Below are 16,075 nucleotides of genomic sequence, written 5' to 3' on the forward strand. Positions count from 1 at the left end.
CAAGAGAAAGGTGAATAGTGAACCATTGCAAAGGGCATTCCACTGAGCTGCACCACGTCACTGCATTAGTAACGTTGGAACTTTGGGCTAGAAACTTTGTTTTGGTAAAAATCTGAAGACTATGAATTTGGTGATGGCTATGTGGCAAAAGTGGCAAATCCATATTTGTGTGATAAACACTGTTACTGCACATACTGCCTTTTTAAAAATCAGGTCATAATACTTTTACAAAGTTTCAGTAACTTATATTGCCCAACTGCTCACCAAGCTCAAATTTACAACCCCCAAAAAATATTTATAATCACAAAGGTGAAACCTAATGCATTTACCATTGCTTGTTTATTTTAAGGCTTTGCCACCGTCTGGCTCATATTTGATGGTGTGTGCCCTTGATACAGCCCATACTCACTGGATGAACTACCTAATTATTACCCACCGGGCAAAGCACTATCCCGTTAAGTGCTTATCTTTATATGTACGTTTATCACAAATCACAGTGAAACCATCAATACATAGATAGTGGTGGTTTATGAAATAAAATAAATCAAAATAGCCGTTATTTTAATTTATTTAATAACTGGGGGTGGCCGATCCCATACTCTCCTCCTATACTTTGTGGGCTGCCTGACATCCACGAAGGGGACCTCCTAAAAGGATGGCCCATTTAGTGCCACAAGATACCACACGGGACAGCCCGGTGTCGCAAGACCCCTTTGGGGTCCCGCTCATCATTTCCGGCCCAGGTGGGGGAAGGGGAGAGGTGTAAGTTCCTCCCTCGCCTACCTAGCGGCCTCTTTGTTCTCCACCCCTGACGCCGGTGGTAGGCCGCGAGGGGTGGCTTGCCTTTGGATCGCCTCTACGATGACCTATCATGTTGGCATAGTTGAAATAATAATAAACCTGAAGCAATTTTCTCCACGAAAACAGTGTCTTTTTGGTTTATTTATTGGGTATGATGCTGCATGAGGGGTGATGAGTGTTGCCGATATTGGCACTAGTGATAGCGAAAAACAGGGAAGGTGACCAAAGCCTGGCTGCAGCAGGTGAACACTGTCCATGGGACATAGACAATATGCACTTTTTCCCAGACTATACTACCTTGGTTCAATGTTAAAGGCAGGCATTCCTGGAAGTGAAATGCTGCCTTTGCCACCATGCGATTAAGTTTACAATGCTTTATTGTACCAGACTGCGGCTGTATATGAAAGGCAAATCATACAATTCTGACTCGGAGAGCAAAGTGATCCCTAGACCCAAAAGCCCTATGAGACGGGAAGAGGAAGGAGCTCCAGAAGGAGGTAAATCCACTCCAGCCTTTATTTTTATCCACAGAGTTCATAACATTCAGGTTTCCACTGGAACAGGTTCTAGCTTTAATCGACTGGAACAACACCGGCATTACCTTTTGAACCAGGCAAGTGATTACAGACCTTTTTTCAAAGTTTCCCCATTGGCGCGCAGTGATTAGTAAGACTTTTGTTTTCAATTTAACTCGCATTCGGTGCACACACGCAGCCACTTGGCAAATGATGCAGTATAAATCTTTTTCGAAAAAAACATTTTGATGGTGCAGCAACACTATTGAGTATTAGTCTTTGAGTCAACACCATGCGGCTGCATGGATAAAATGAACACTTTGGTGATGAAACAATAACGTGTTAATGTTCACAGGAAACGGGCGCTGCAGTTGAGAATAATGCCTAAAGCTGTATACCAATTCAGTAGAAACATTTGAAATAGACATTAGGCATAGCACGCGCGTTTGGGGCCCATCAGGAGAGGAAGGGGGGTACAGACCAGCATGAGACCAATTTAAAGTGTGACGAAGGCCGCTTTATTGGAAGCAGGTGCACCCTAACAATGCCAAAAACCCTTGGCCTGTGCCGTACAAAACTAGGCCTAACTAAATACGCATTACCTAACAACCCCCACCCCCACCCCTAAAATGGTTCCCCCCAAAGAACAACATACACATAAATGCAAACTGCACCATGCCTGGCTAACTGTTACATACTTGTCATATGTACACTCCCCCCCCTCAGTCCAGGAACACCTTAGTCCTCATATCCTGACCCGTCCCCCCCTAGACTAGGAAAAAGCGCCACTCAAAAGCCCACTATGGCTTTCGACCCCCCCTTAGGACACCTGCACCCTCGAATACCTACGCACCCCATAGCCCAGTCCGCTGCCCCTGTCAGCTGCACAATATATAACTCCATCCCACACCGGGACCACTGGACACCGTCCTCCTTAAAGAAAGACACTGCGCCCTATCCCATCTCCGGGTGCTCCAGCCAACCCAAAACCTCCGTCTCACCAACCCCCCCATCTCCCTGCCAATCTTCCTTCTTGTCCTGTCAAGGGCCGCCGACCCCTCTGCCCCCTCCAGACATGTCTAGGGACAAACTCCGCCAAAGGACATAGCACCCCGCCCACTGTTCCCGCATATCCAGTCAGTCCCATTCCATCTGTTTCACCAGAGCTATCCCCTGACACTGCACCAAATCCGCTCCCCCCAAATGCATGACCAGCACAGCAGGGCAAACTCCCCCCGTACCACATTGTTCAATGCCGGAACTAACTCGTGCCAGCGCCTACCCCCCGTTCCCTCCCAATGACAACCCACAACTGGTCGAATAGCTACATATTGCTGTTCTTGTGCCTGTCCCCTGCAACCCCCTCCGCTCTTTTAACAAAGGATGACCAGCACAGCAGGGCAAAATCCCCCCCGCACCACATTGTTCAATGCCGGCACTAACTCGTACCAGCGCCTACCCCCCGTTCCCCGCCAAGGACACGTAACAACTGGCCAATTAACTCCAAATTGAGGTTCCTGTGCCTGTCCCCTTCAGCACCCTCCGCATTTGTTCAAAGGGTGACCAGCACAGCAGAGCAAACTCACCCCGCACCACATTGTACCATGCCGGCACCAACTCGTGCCAGCGCCTACCCCCCGTTCCCCGCCAATGACAGCGCAACAACTGGTCGATTAACTCCAAATTGCGGTTCCTGTGCTTGTCCCCGTCAGCCCTCTCCGCTCTCTTTACAAAGGAAACGGCCCACCATGTAAATGCTCATCGCCACCGCAGTTGGCCCCGCCACCGCACCTGCAAAGACACACATGTAAGCAGCGGGCAAAACATTTCTGTCGTCACTCCATGCCTACTCCCCGCATCCTGACATAAGTGCGTCCCGACTGTTACGGGTCCACACCCATACACCGTAGGGCGTGCCGCAGGACCCACAACCTTGAGCCGCCGTCCTCTCACCATTCCCCCACCGTCCAGAACTTCCACATTTCCCTGTGCCCTCCCCCCTTCTAGACACCTCCCCCAGTCTGCTGGGCACACCGCCGCCGACCTCCCCGGCCCCAGCACCACCCAAGTTGCCTAACCCCACCACAGCGTCCCCACGAACGCCACCGCCGCCAGTTGGGCCGCAACCGTCCCCTCAACAGTCCTCTGGCCTGTTCCCGAGCTGTCCGCTCCGAGCGCATACCTTCCTGCCAAGCCTGTTCGTACTCCTCCCATGTGGGTGTCGCCCCGATGCCCTCACCCAGGGCATGACCCGCGCTCCCCCACCGACCACTGCTCCGCTGGCACCGGCGTCTCGCCTCGCCCGCCTCCATGGCTAGCCCACGGACCCTCCGCCACGATGCACGCTATCCAGCGTCCGCAACCTCATTGTCCACCCCCAGCACATGCCGGGCCTGAAACCGAATGTCACGTTCCAAGCACGCCAAAACGCAAATGCGCATCAACTGCCCTGCGGAAACCCAGCCGACTGCCCGAGCACCACCTGCACCCCCGCCACATTGATCACCCGGAACAAAAACCCGTTTGTGCACCAAGTCCCTCGCCCATACCGTAACGGCCACCACCAAAGGGCACAATCCGAGAAAGGCAATACTCCTCTACATGCCTGCCAGTGAGCCGGCCACTGCGCTGCGCACCATCGCCCTGACCAGTAAAGGCCGAAACCGCCGACTCTCGCCGCATATGAGTACCTCACGACGTCCGTAGCGTCAAACCCGACTGCGCCAGCCCCAATCGCCGGCGAACGTCCGCTCCGCCCGCACCACGCGGCATGCGAAATTCAAGTGGCCCCGGTAGCCCCTGCACTACCCCACCATCAGCATCCGCCTGGCCAGCATGTCTCCCACCAGTGTCACCACCACCGTCCACTCCTCGCCCGGTAGGCATGCTTCCATGGCCGATGAGTCGAGCTCTATACCGAGAAAGGACCGCACCGTGCTGGGCCATGATTCTTCTCCGGCACCAATGGCCAATGGGACCCCCCGGTAGCCCTTGAGGTCCGTAAAACCGTCCAGCAGCCTCTGGCAGTCCGTCGAACCGGGCCAACCCACCAGGAAGAAATCAACCAGGTAATGCGTCACTCCCTCTGAGCCTGTGCGCCAGGAAAAAACCCACTGCCAGACGGAACTGAACCTCTCGAACGATGCACAGGAAACCGAGCACTCCATGGAAAACGCGTTGCCCACCACAATGAAACCGTCGAACTGGAACCCCAGCAACTGGCGACCCACCGCATGTACCGGCAGCAACCCAGACGCGGAATTGAATGTCGCATGTCACCATTAGGGCACCCTGTCCCGCTGCCGTCACCAACCTCCCCGCCATGTCAGCCGACGAGTACGACCCGCCGCTAGGCCCGCCGATCTATATCCTGTCACTTACATGCCCCCCCGGCCCGACAGGCTCTGAATCAACCGAAAGCGTCCCGGCTCCTTTTTAGGGAACAACCCTGAGCGGGGAAACGACAAATCGGGAAGGGGCAGCTCATGAAAAGGGGGGGGCCACCATCCTTCCCTCCCTGACTGCCTTGAACAGCTTCTCCCGGACGATCCCTTTGCGCACGTTAACGGGCTGCAGGTGAGCATTAAATTATTGATATGCTGCAGCCCAGAAAAGAAAACGCTGGGGGCCTGAAACCCAAGTCTAACAGTTCTCCCAGCGCAGGGCATAATTAGCGGTTATAGATGATGTGTATTCTATTAAGTGAAGTACTTGACCAGGGTGGGAAAATGCCAAACGGGAGAGAAAGCTAGTAAAGCCACTCTCCCGGGGGACAGCATTGTTGTGGTATAGCGCTCATTTTTTTATTTATTTATTGATTTATTTTATGTTTTTTTTTTTTTTTTTTTTTTTTTTGTGACGCAGTAACTAACATTCTAAAACAAACTGCTTCTTGGAACCAGGTGTGAATGTGGACCTAAAAATGTACTGCAGAGATGGTCTATCTATCTTTTGGCTCAGGGTGCACCTTTGAACCTCAATCACAGGACATCCCAGACTACGGTGCCCTTTAAAGAGAGACATATGGGATTGAACCAATGACCATCAGCTTCACGCACCACTACACTAGGGCGCTGCGCTAAACACTCAAACTCTCCGAGTACCATAACACTAGGGTGACCAGATTTTTTAAAAACCAAAAAACTGTACATGTCATAAATATACGTTGGACTACAATTTTTACATTGCAGTGGGGCGAAGGGCGGCTGAAATGACAGAGCGCACCCACGTAGCAAACAACACTGAGGCACTAAGTGTCATAAAGAAAATACATCTAATACACAGACTAAAATAGGCCGCCCCCATAAACTGGAGCCTCCGGACCGGTGCCTCGCAACCGCCTTCGTCCCCACGGCGCTCGCCTTAACCCCCCCCCAAGCGTCGCCGCACCCGCCGCTGCTGCACCAACCCCTTCTGTCCCGGCGCTCGCCAACGCTGCAACTACCACCCCCCTTTTCCTTGACTGTACCCCCCCCTGGCATCTGTCACAACCTGCCCTCCCCCAGCTTCACCAAGACCTCCCCCGTGCATCCATAACCCCCCAACACCTGTCCTCCATGAGGCGTGCCCAGGCCACTCCCCAATCTACCACCATCCTTACCTGGCCTCAAGGCTGGCATCCGCATGGGAACCTGCCGCCCAACCAGTTTTGCTGGGGGGGCCGTCACTCTCAGCGCTGCCTGCCGGGGGCGTACCTGAAAAACACTTCCAACATCATTACTCCTCACCCCCACCCCCTCCCGCATCTCCCCCTCCTCTGCGACTCCAAGCGCTTACTTACCCAACCGTCCCCCCACTGTCTCGCCTGTCCCCCCACAGTATTCATTCGCTAATTCCCACCTCCTCCCCAGAAATAAAACTCCGTTTAGCATCAGAGAACAATTCCGCCACGGAATACCACAACAGCCACTCAGAGTAAGGTAGATCAACACTCTATCCTCATCTCCCGGCGGCCGTCGAGACCCTTCGGGGTGGGGCTGGCGGGGACCTATCCCCCGCCATCTAACACTCTTGTGAGGGGTCCCACGTTTAAAGCACGACCGCCCGTACAAGGCTGAGCCGTTCGGAGCCGCATGCTGCTCACCCAAGCACCCAGCCAACTGTGCCTGCCAAGAAAAAAGGGGGGGGAAGTCCAGCATGCCGGGATAACTCGCCACCCCCTACCCCCACCCCCTCCGCGCGAACCTTCCCCACGCCGTGGAAGAATTTTAACAAGGTTCTATGAGAAAGCGGAGACATAAACCGGATTCCTGACGTCCAGAAATTCTGAAACGGTCGATGAATTGTTCTACAAATTTAAGATAACTCAAGCACTTGCACAGCCAATAGGCCCCGCCCCCTGGACCCCACAAGTATCCAGCCCTGCAACAGTTGATGTTGTTGCACCAAGGACATTGTGCTGCATAACCAAACACCCACAAGGCCCCAAAAGCGAGACCCACCGGCCACGCCAATGCTTGTTCCATTGAGCCCTCCAGATATAAATATTGTGCCAGTGTAATCCAATTTCCTTCTCGGCACGCGTCCCTCCTCGTGCCAGTTGGATATGCCCCCTTTAGTAATGTAAACATGCTGAGTCATGGAGTAGGCGACATAAGAAACAAACAGAGCAGGCTCATGTGCCTCTCACCAGCCCATCTTCTAAATGTGCCTCCGTCGAATATCCCAGAAAGCCTGCCCAGTGTCAATGATACACCACTGCTCAGCTGTGGTAGCAAAGGAGGGCTGCTGGCATTATGTGGCAGTGGCAGACCAAGCTATGTGGCAGAGCCGACTAAATCATATGGCCTGAGAACAAATTACAAGGCAAAAAAATATAAATGGAATCATTTGGCATATTGTGCGATTGAAGGGAAAGGATGAACCACGAACGGCTTCATGTATTGCCTGGCGATTTTAATTATTTGACTACAGTGATGTAAAGGAAACGCCGGAAGTTTAACAATCCATAGGTTTCTCACAAAACGATACAAGCATGTGAATGCCAATGGTACGAGCAGGGCACTTTCTGCCTCGCACAGTAAAACAGATTGAGTAAAACGGATATATCGGCGCACTCAGCAGAAACAAACCTCCGTGTGCACCCTTTAGAAATAAAAGAAGCGCCTCTTTCACCTGAAAGTCTGGAGTGGCTCTTTCTGCTGAGAAAGATCTGCGGGACGGGAGCGGGTTTGGGATGCTGGGGTGAAAGAAAAGCTACTGAGACCTGTGACTAGGGACCATGGCATGGTTATGGGGTTATGGTAAAGTGAGCCGAGTTGCTTAACTCTGCCATAATACGGATGGTAAATTATGGGGCAACTTTACACTTACACGAAAACACAGCAGCGGCTGAAAACAAGTTGACAAGTCACCTGGAGCGCGCCTCGGAAGACCGCAGATTGCCCCCTGCCTAACCACCGGCTGCCGTGTCACTGTCCCTAAAATGGTGGACAGTGACCTGACATGGCCGGCTAAATACCCCCACAAGCCCAAGGAGCCCAATCCCAGCCCAATTCCAGCCCAAAGACAGCCCAACCAGCCCAACCAGCCCAATCAGCCTCGCCCCCAGTCTCCTGCCTGTCACCCCCCCTCCCCTCTCCCGGGGCCCCAAAACTCCCGGGGGGGGGGGGGGGGGGGGGGGGGGGGGACTCTGGAGGGAGCCTCCCTCCGGTCGGCCGCCCCCCGCAAAGCCCCATTAAAAATAAACCACAACTTTTCTTTAGTTTAAAAATAAACCACAACTTTTCTTCAGTACTTTTAGTTAACACCAGGCTCAGGGTTTATCGTGACTGTGCACATTCTTTCATAATAGGTACTTCAACAGTTTTCAGAGTTTGTACAGTAATCAACCGATTTGAGCTTTGAAACTTATAACACCATCTGACTTAGGCAAGTTTTATATTCACGCTTTAGCAGTCAATGAGGGATGCTTTATTTATAACAGAACATACTACAATCATTACCATCCCTCTTCGACCAGCAGGATACAACCTTTACTTTATCAGTAAATTCCTAACCAGTAAGGAAGACTGCAGCCAAAAAAGAGGTCCATTTAACGATATGCTAGGTGAAGCATTGGAAAATTGATATTCCACAATTTATTGTTCGGTGTTAGTAGCACACACCTCGTTTTTCTGATATTTTTTTCAACATAGACCACCACGTCCAGGTCCTGATGAAAACCCCTCAATGGTGATGGGGTTTGAAATGCATTGATTACGGCGTCTGGGATAAGATATCCTCAAGTGCTCAGCCTGAAAAATAACACAAAGAAAAAGGTCCGAGGGAATTTATAGACCCTACACGGATTAAATCCCCCTATCCAATTTTATCACAAAAACAAACATATAATCCATGGTCTGAAATGCCAGCTGCTTATCCAAGTACGTGAAACAATGTGTGCAAATATGTCAACCTGAGTGTCACCAAAAGAAATACAAAGAATTGCAGAATGAGATGACCCCTCTAGAAGTGATCATTATCATCATTTGGCTTTCCAGCTAACCTCCCATCTGCCCTCTTGATCATATAGGGGTACTGGGTGGATTGTATCCTCTATTGGGTCATTCAGAGGAAAATGAGCAGAAAAAAGGTTGGAATCGTGTCTGACCCCTAGGGAAATCTCTAATAAATGTGAAAGAGTGCAGTGCAAAAGCTAAGTGCGTGATTAAAATATGATTTGAAGAAGAAAAGACCTCAATATTTTTTAAGATATCAAATGCAATCCTAATTAGAACCGGTGCAATGTAGCAGTTTAAACGAATTACTGCTTCTAAATGGTTGACATGTTTCAGCCAGTTGGACAACTGGTCCACATTTTTCTTCAGGACCTATCTGCGAATTTTCTTGCTACTGCATTAAATCAGAAATTTGAAGAAAACACATTTTTTATATACATACAGGTTGGACTTGATACAACGTCTGATGTCTTATACTGATCCTCTGTATCTGCGGGATGTATAGGACATCCGTATGATACGAAGACTAGACCTCACCTCACTCCAGTCAATGAGGCCCCGCTCTGTCCGTCTTTGCCTCGTGCTCCGACCGAGCTAGGAAGTGCCATTATCATTTTTGAGTCAAGGACTGGTGCCTTATGTTGAGTGATTTATGCTTTACTAACTGTGAATTCTTAATAATTGTCGATATTTGACATACACTTGTAAATATATGTTGATGTTTGTTATTTATTCATGAAATGCTAATGCAGCCCATGTAGCCCACAATTGCTCCATTAGGCTGTGTTTTCCTTGCTTGTCATGCAGAACAACATTTCACGTGAACAAAGAATTGCCATCAGATCACTTAAAGAACAAAAGACAATGGTGATAAAACGTGCGGACAAAGCCGGGGCAATCGTGATATGGTCAAAGGAGGCATATCTCCAAGAAGGTAGAAGCCACATTCATAACCCTCTGTGGTACTGTCACATCCCGATGGATACAACCAAAGAAATTCAGACTGAGATTGGCAACATTGTGATAGAAGGAGTGAAGCTAGGTATCCTGGGCCCTAAGGAAGCTGAGTACTTAATAAATAAACATCCACGCATACCAGTAATGCACTTTCTACCGAAAGTACATAAGAATGCTACACAACCACCTGGTAGACCGATTGTGTCTGGGTGCGAGTCTGCTTTGGAACTGCTTGCCAAATACGTCAACATTTTTTAAAACCCTTCCAGTTAGAGGTTCCCTCATACCTGAGAGATACCATGGAATTCAACAACATCTACAATTACCTGGGATATCAACAGCGCATTCTAGCGCATAGCAGCGATTTACGCAATAGCGTTTTTAATGGACCCCGTTTTGTGTTTCATTTTGTATTTGGTTGCATTGTACCTTGTTTTTATCCTGCAGCGTCATCCCTCACTCACACGATAAATGTTTGTAAACCGCGCTTTGGCGGGTCCCTGGATTCCCCGGCACTTCCTGACTTTGGCCGCCATATTGGGGGTAGTTTTCTTGGACGCCGGGCGGCGCCAGTTGTGCTAGAAGACGTTTCGCCGTAGCGACGCCGGAGTCACGCCAGAGTCCAGCCCGTCTGCGCCCGTCCGGCGTCCCGGAGGCGATCGGTGCGACGGGCTGGGCTGGTCTATTTGGGGATATCTACTCCTGCCGCCACTATGGTCTGCTATACATCGCTGGAGCTTCGGTCCCTGCAAAAGGTTGCGTGCTCCTGCTATAAAGTTTTTCCGGGTCGATATAGGGGTAAGAGGCGGTGCCCTGGCTGTGGGTGTTTACCAGGCAATGCCCCAGCTACTATATCTGACAGGGAGGTAGACAGTGTGAAGCATCTCTGCCTGCTCTTAAATACTCGATCATTGAGCAGACATGCTCAGGATATTTACGATCTCCTGGTCACGGAAAAGCCTCTATGTCTGATGTTGACAGAGACGTGGTTAGGGGAGTCGTCTAATCCCAATATTACCACAGCAATTCCCCCTGAGTATAATATCTTCAGGCAAGATAGATTGAAGGGGAGGGGCGGTGGTGTGGCACTTCTGGTGAATAAACTCGCCACATGCTCAACTACCCCTATGGATGTTATCACAGGATCTGAATCTCTTGCCTTTTCCATAGCATTAGCGCCTCACCAATCCTTTAAAGGACTTCTAGTCTACAGGCCCCCTGGACCGGTAGGCCCCTTTTTTGAAGAGGTCCAGACGGCAGTTTCTGCTTTGGTGTTGAGGTCCGAGCACTGTGTATTGGCCGGGGACTTTAATTTCCATATGGACGAGGGTTTGGACCCTGACACGATTAAAATGATTGATGTTACAGCTCCTCTAGGCCTCTCCCCTTATCTCTTTGGACCGACGCATGAAAGAGGCCATACCCTGGATCAGGTCTTCTCTACGACTTTTATAGAGGTGCTGCCACTTTTGCCGGTGCTCTGGTCGGATCACAGGCTGATCAAATTTCATGTGTTGGGTACAAAGAAACCATCGAGTGCTGCTCTTTGGCAGCAGGGTCAAGCACCTAGGGCGTATCATCGAGTGACTCCAGAAATGCTGGCGCAGGCATGTCTGGATCATCCCTGTCCTCTGACAGGAGACCTGGAAAGGGATCTAGAGTCTCGGCAGGCGTTGCTGACGGACAGGCTAAACGACCTTGCCCCTGTGATGGCCCCCCAAAAAACAGCCAAACGGGTTTCTGCCCCTTGGTTTACTGAAGCACTGGCGGCATCTCATCGGCAGTGCAAGGTGGCTGAGAGGGCCTGGCACTCACAGTATGATTCCGCGGCCAGGTTTGCTTACAGGACGGCTGTGAAAGCTTACCATCGTGACATCCTCCTTGAAATAAAAGGTTATTTTGCAAAAAGGATTGAGACTGCCTCTAATTCGTGCAAAGAGATTTTTACTATCGTGAGGGAATTTACGGCCCCACGCTCTAATTCTACCCAGGCAGCTCATTCTGAGCCGTGGGTAAGTGCCCTTGCCAACTTTTTTACCACCAAGATAAAATTGATCCAGGACTCTTTTTCCCCTGAGGGTGGCTGGAGTATTTCCCAGTACTGAGGGTGGGCCAGATCTGACGGCCTGTCTGGATCCGGTCCTGGCAGACTTTCCGCCACTCTCAGTTTCCTCGTCTCTGGCACTTATGGCCAAACTTAAATCTGGGTCGCCTCTTGACCCGTGCCCTGCCAAATTTTTGGCGAAAATGGCGGAAGTCATTAATCCTTTGGTGAATCCAATTCTGAATCTTTCCTTGAGTGGGGGGGTGGTCCCGCAGGCCTGGAAGCAGGCGATGATCATTCCCCTTCTCAAGAAGCCTGGTCTAGATCCTGAGGTTTTGGGCAATTACAGGCCCATCTCTCTCCTGCCTGCTCTTGCTAAGATCTTGGAGAAGCATGCGCATATTGTGCTCTCCAACTTTTTGGAGTCCCACAGTTTGCTGCATTCCACCCAATCCGGCTTCCGCACCAACCTAAGCACCGAGACGGCGCTCTTGGAGGTGTCGGAGGCTATCAAGGAGGTACTGGATTCAGGAGGCAAAGCTATGCTTGTGATGCTTGACCTGTCGGCGGCTTTTAACACCGTCCCCCATGAGGGTCTCCTCGCCAGACTTCATGAGATCGGTCTGAGGTGGACGGTGCTCAGCTGGTTTAGATCGTTTTTGGCTGGCCGCCGACAAACGGTCTGGGCCTCTCCTAGCTCCGCCGTGATGCCGCCATTGGGAGTCGGAGTCCCGCAGGGCTCAGTGTTGAGCCCGACTCTTTTTAACATCTTTATGACCCTCTGGCGGCACTGGCGGAGTCTTTTGGGGCCCAGATCGTATCCTATGCCGATGATACCCAGCTCCTCTTTACGTGTGGGAAAGGAGCAGATTTTGATGGAGAGAGTATCCGCGGGTGCCTTGGGGCTGTTTTTAACTGGTTCCAGCTTAACAGCCTCAAGTGCAACTCAGATAAATTTGAGGTACTCTTCTTCGGCTGCCGGTCTGACCCAGATTGGCAGGAATGGTGGCCTGTCAACATGTTTCCTCCAGCGGGCTCCTCCCAGCTAGCCAAGAATCTGGGGATTAAGATCGATAATGGCCTGACGTTGAGATCACAGATCCTGGGTCTAACGGGTACATGCTTTGGCCTCCTCAGGATGCTCCGTAAGTTTCTTCCTTTGCTCTCGGAAGATCATAGGAAGATCACGGTGCAGGCCTTAATTGGCTCGAGATTGGACTATTCCAATGTCCTTTATCTCGGCCTGCCGGAGTATCTCCTGCAACGGCTGCAGGTGGTCCAGAACGCGGCTGCACGGGCCATTTTTGGCCTTTACAGGCGAGCGAGAACTTCTGGCCTTCTGCAGTCACTTCACTGGCTGCCTATCCGGAAGCGGATAGTTTTAAAGACCTTGACCTTGGCCCACAAGGCTCTTCACGCTTCTGGAACGAAATATCTCCAAAAGAGGTTAGCCTTCTACCATCCTGCCCGATCTTCGAGATCTGAGTCTCTGTTCCTTGCTGTGGTCCCTCGAGTAAAAAGGGCTCGCATTGGGGGCCGGTCTTTCAGGCTGTTGGCGCCACACCTCTGGAATACTCTGCCCTTGGCATTGCGTAGTACTCCCAATCTGTTGACTTTTAGGAAGGGCCTTAAAACTTGGCTTTTTGCTCTTTAGCTACACTCTTTTTTTCGGTTGTCGGGGCCTCTTATTTTCCTTGTTGTGTTATCTGCTACAGGTTTACAATAAAAGCGCCGGGACACTCCTTGGAGTAGCCGTGCGCTATAAAAGATTCATATAACATAACATAACATAACAATTCATCAAGTATTGAGTTCGATCCATCACGTCACATCCTAGTAACAATTGATGTGCCCTCTTTATACACCCAAATCCCTCAGGAAGATGCGTTAGATGTAGTTGAATTTTATTTGCAACAGAGACTGAGACCTCAGAGTTCCCACGGAATTCATCCTCTGACTTGCCTCACTGTGTTTATGAAAAAACAACTTCAAATTTGATGCCAACTTCCTCCTTCAAATCAAAGGGACAGCAATGGGTTGTCAGTTTGCTCCTGAAATGGCGGTACTGTACATGGCCAGGTATGAACATCACATTATACATAACAACAACAATCCCTATAAAGATCGAATCGTCAAATGGTATTGGTATGTTGACGACGTGTGGTGCATTTGGGATGGAGATGAGCCGTTGTTGACAGAGTTCCATACATGGCTTAATAACCACAACACAGAGATTCAATTCAGTCTGACACACAGCAAAAAAGCTTGGCATTTCTCGATGTAGAAGTAAAACCCACTGGACTTATTATGACCTTGCACACAAGCCAACAGACAAGAACAATGCATTACACTGTACAAGCGATCATCCAAAAAATGTAAAGCACAATTTGCCTGACAGCCAATTTTTATGCATTAGGCGCAATTGTACGAGAAGATCATGAGTTCCATGCAGATGCCCTGGTTGTAGAATTGAGAGAGGCTATCCAAAAAAACGTTTAAAACATTCTATGAAGCGAGACTGGTGCACTCCCCATGAACATCTATTAGTCAAAAAGCAGAAACCACCAGTGGACCATTTAGAGTGTGTAACCACATTTGGACCCTACACCAATTTCCTTTAAAAAGATCATCAAGAACAACTGGCACCTAATAGAAGGTTCCATAAGAAACATAGGTCAGGGGGGCGTGGCTTGAAGTGTCAAGTCGGCGGTCGCACTCTAAGTGTGCTCCGGACCCCTCTGACATCCGCGTCAAAATCCCCCATCATCAGCGCCTATACATAACCCTGCTGATTACCTGCTGCGCCTGCCGTGGTAGAGATTACCAGACGAGGCTGTGACAACTCACCATGCTGCCAGCTGCGGATATATTCCATCTTGATCTCCGGCCTACTTGTTCCCAAGATGGCGGCATCTGTCCTCGGTGCCTCATTGCTCTAGCCTGGTTCTCCTGTTACAGTACCCCCGGCTCGCCGCCGTAGCCCTCTGTTGCTTGGCCCACCCGGACCTGCTGATGTCCTGGTGTCAAACAAAAGCTCCCCAATTTGGGACTGCATTACGGTCTCCTCTTCCCAGCCTGTATCAGGGTCATTTTCAAGGGCAAAAAAGTCTTTTTCGACACCCCGCAGGCGGCCTGGACTTGCCTCATGGAGGAGCGACCTCTGCGGACCCAGCCTACTTCCCCCCGCCTTGTCGGAACCTCCGCGTACACGCTCATCTCCTTCCAAGCCACAGTGGAGGCACAATCGGTCTCACAGGAGGGGAGACCGACGGAGAGGGTCATCACGATTGCGGGGCGGTGTGTTCCAGTTGCTGATCTCCTCTGAGGTCCCTCCGGCTCTTGACGACCACAGCCGAGACAGTTTACTGATTGATCTAAGCCAAGGCCCAGACCCATCTGAGCCATTGCGCCCCACCCTATCAGATCTATCCTGAAGTCCCGCGCTTCAGGGATCCGGTGACGACACGGGAATCTGACTGTGGAGGCCTACCGGGCTAGAACTGAGGCAGAACTCTTAGGTTATCTTATGTTATTAAGCAGCTGATGACACTATGACACCAGTCTATATGGAGGGGTACATCATTGCCACAAACTGCCCTGTTAAAGGTTTTAGCTTGGTCTGTGTGACGCCTAGAGGATTTAGAAACCCCGGAGAAACAGTGCACTCACACTTCAGCGGTCCACCATTCACGAATCGATTTGATCCTCCTGCATGCCACAGATTGCCAACGGGTCTCCAGCATCTCTATTCTCCCCTGCAGAATCTCAAACCATCCCGCTATTTTCCTCCATTCGGGAGGCACCACTGATGGGATGCAGACGGTCTGGCGACTGAACTTTCTTTTCTGCAGGACAAAGAGATTACGGACGCGCTTGCAGTAGAGTTGCAACACTATTTTCTTATCAACCAAGGGCACCTTACGTGGTGTGGCCTGAGGTCTGGTGCACACGAAGCGGGTAGAGCAGACTGTTTGCCTGACCCAGCTTGAGGCGCAATCCGCGTGGCTAGAAATGACCCTCGCAGACACAGATGACGCTCAATCCGCCAGACAGCTTGCGGCGATCCGGGATGAGATCCGTCAGATCTCCCTGGACTCTGCCAAGATGCTGTGGCACTCCTCTGTGGCCTGTGTGTACGGGTGGGGCGACAAGAATGGGAAGTTGCTCCACAACTTGGTTCCTACCCCAAGGCTAATAGAATCATCCCTGAAATCCGAGACATTGCTGGAACCCATCACTGCGGGCCATTGCCCAAGCTTTCACAGGTTACTATGCCCAGCTCTATTCAGCCCAGCCCGTGGGGCCTCTCTGGTTGCCTT

At 50.7% G+C, this 16,075-nt stretch overlaps 1 protein-coding gene across 1 annotated transcript in view; it reads right to left on the reverse strand.

Moving 5' to 3' along the window:
- Positions 1–16,075, reverse strand: part of LOC144791758 (zinc metalloproteinase-disintegrin-like VLAIP-B) — a 4,238,988-nt gene that overhangs the window by 957,288 nt on the left and 3,265,625 nt on the right. The window lies entirely within an intron of this gene.

This window comes from Lissotriton helveticus, chromosome 11 (genome assembly GCF_964261635.1).
Source record: "Lissotriton helveticus chromosome 11, aLisHel1.1, whole genome shotgun sequence".
Classification (NCBI taxonomy): Eukaryota; Metazoa; Chordata; class Amphibia; order Caudata; family Salamandridae; genus Lissotriton; species Lissotriton helveticus.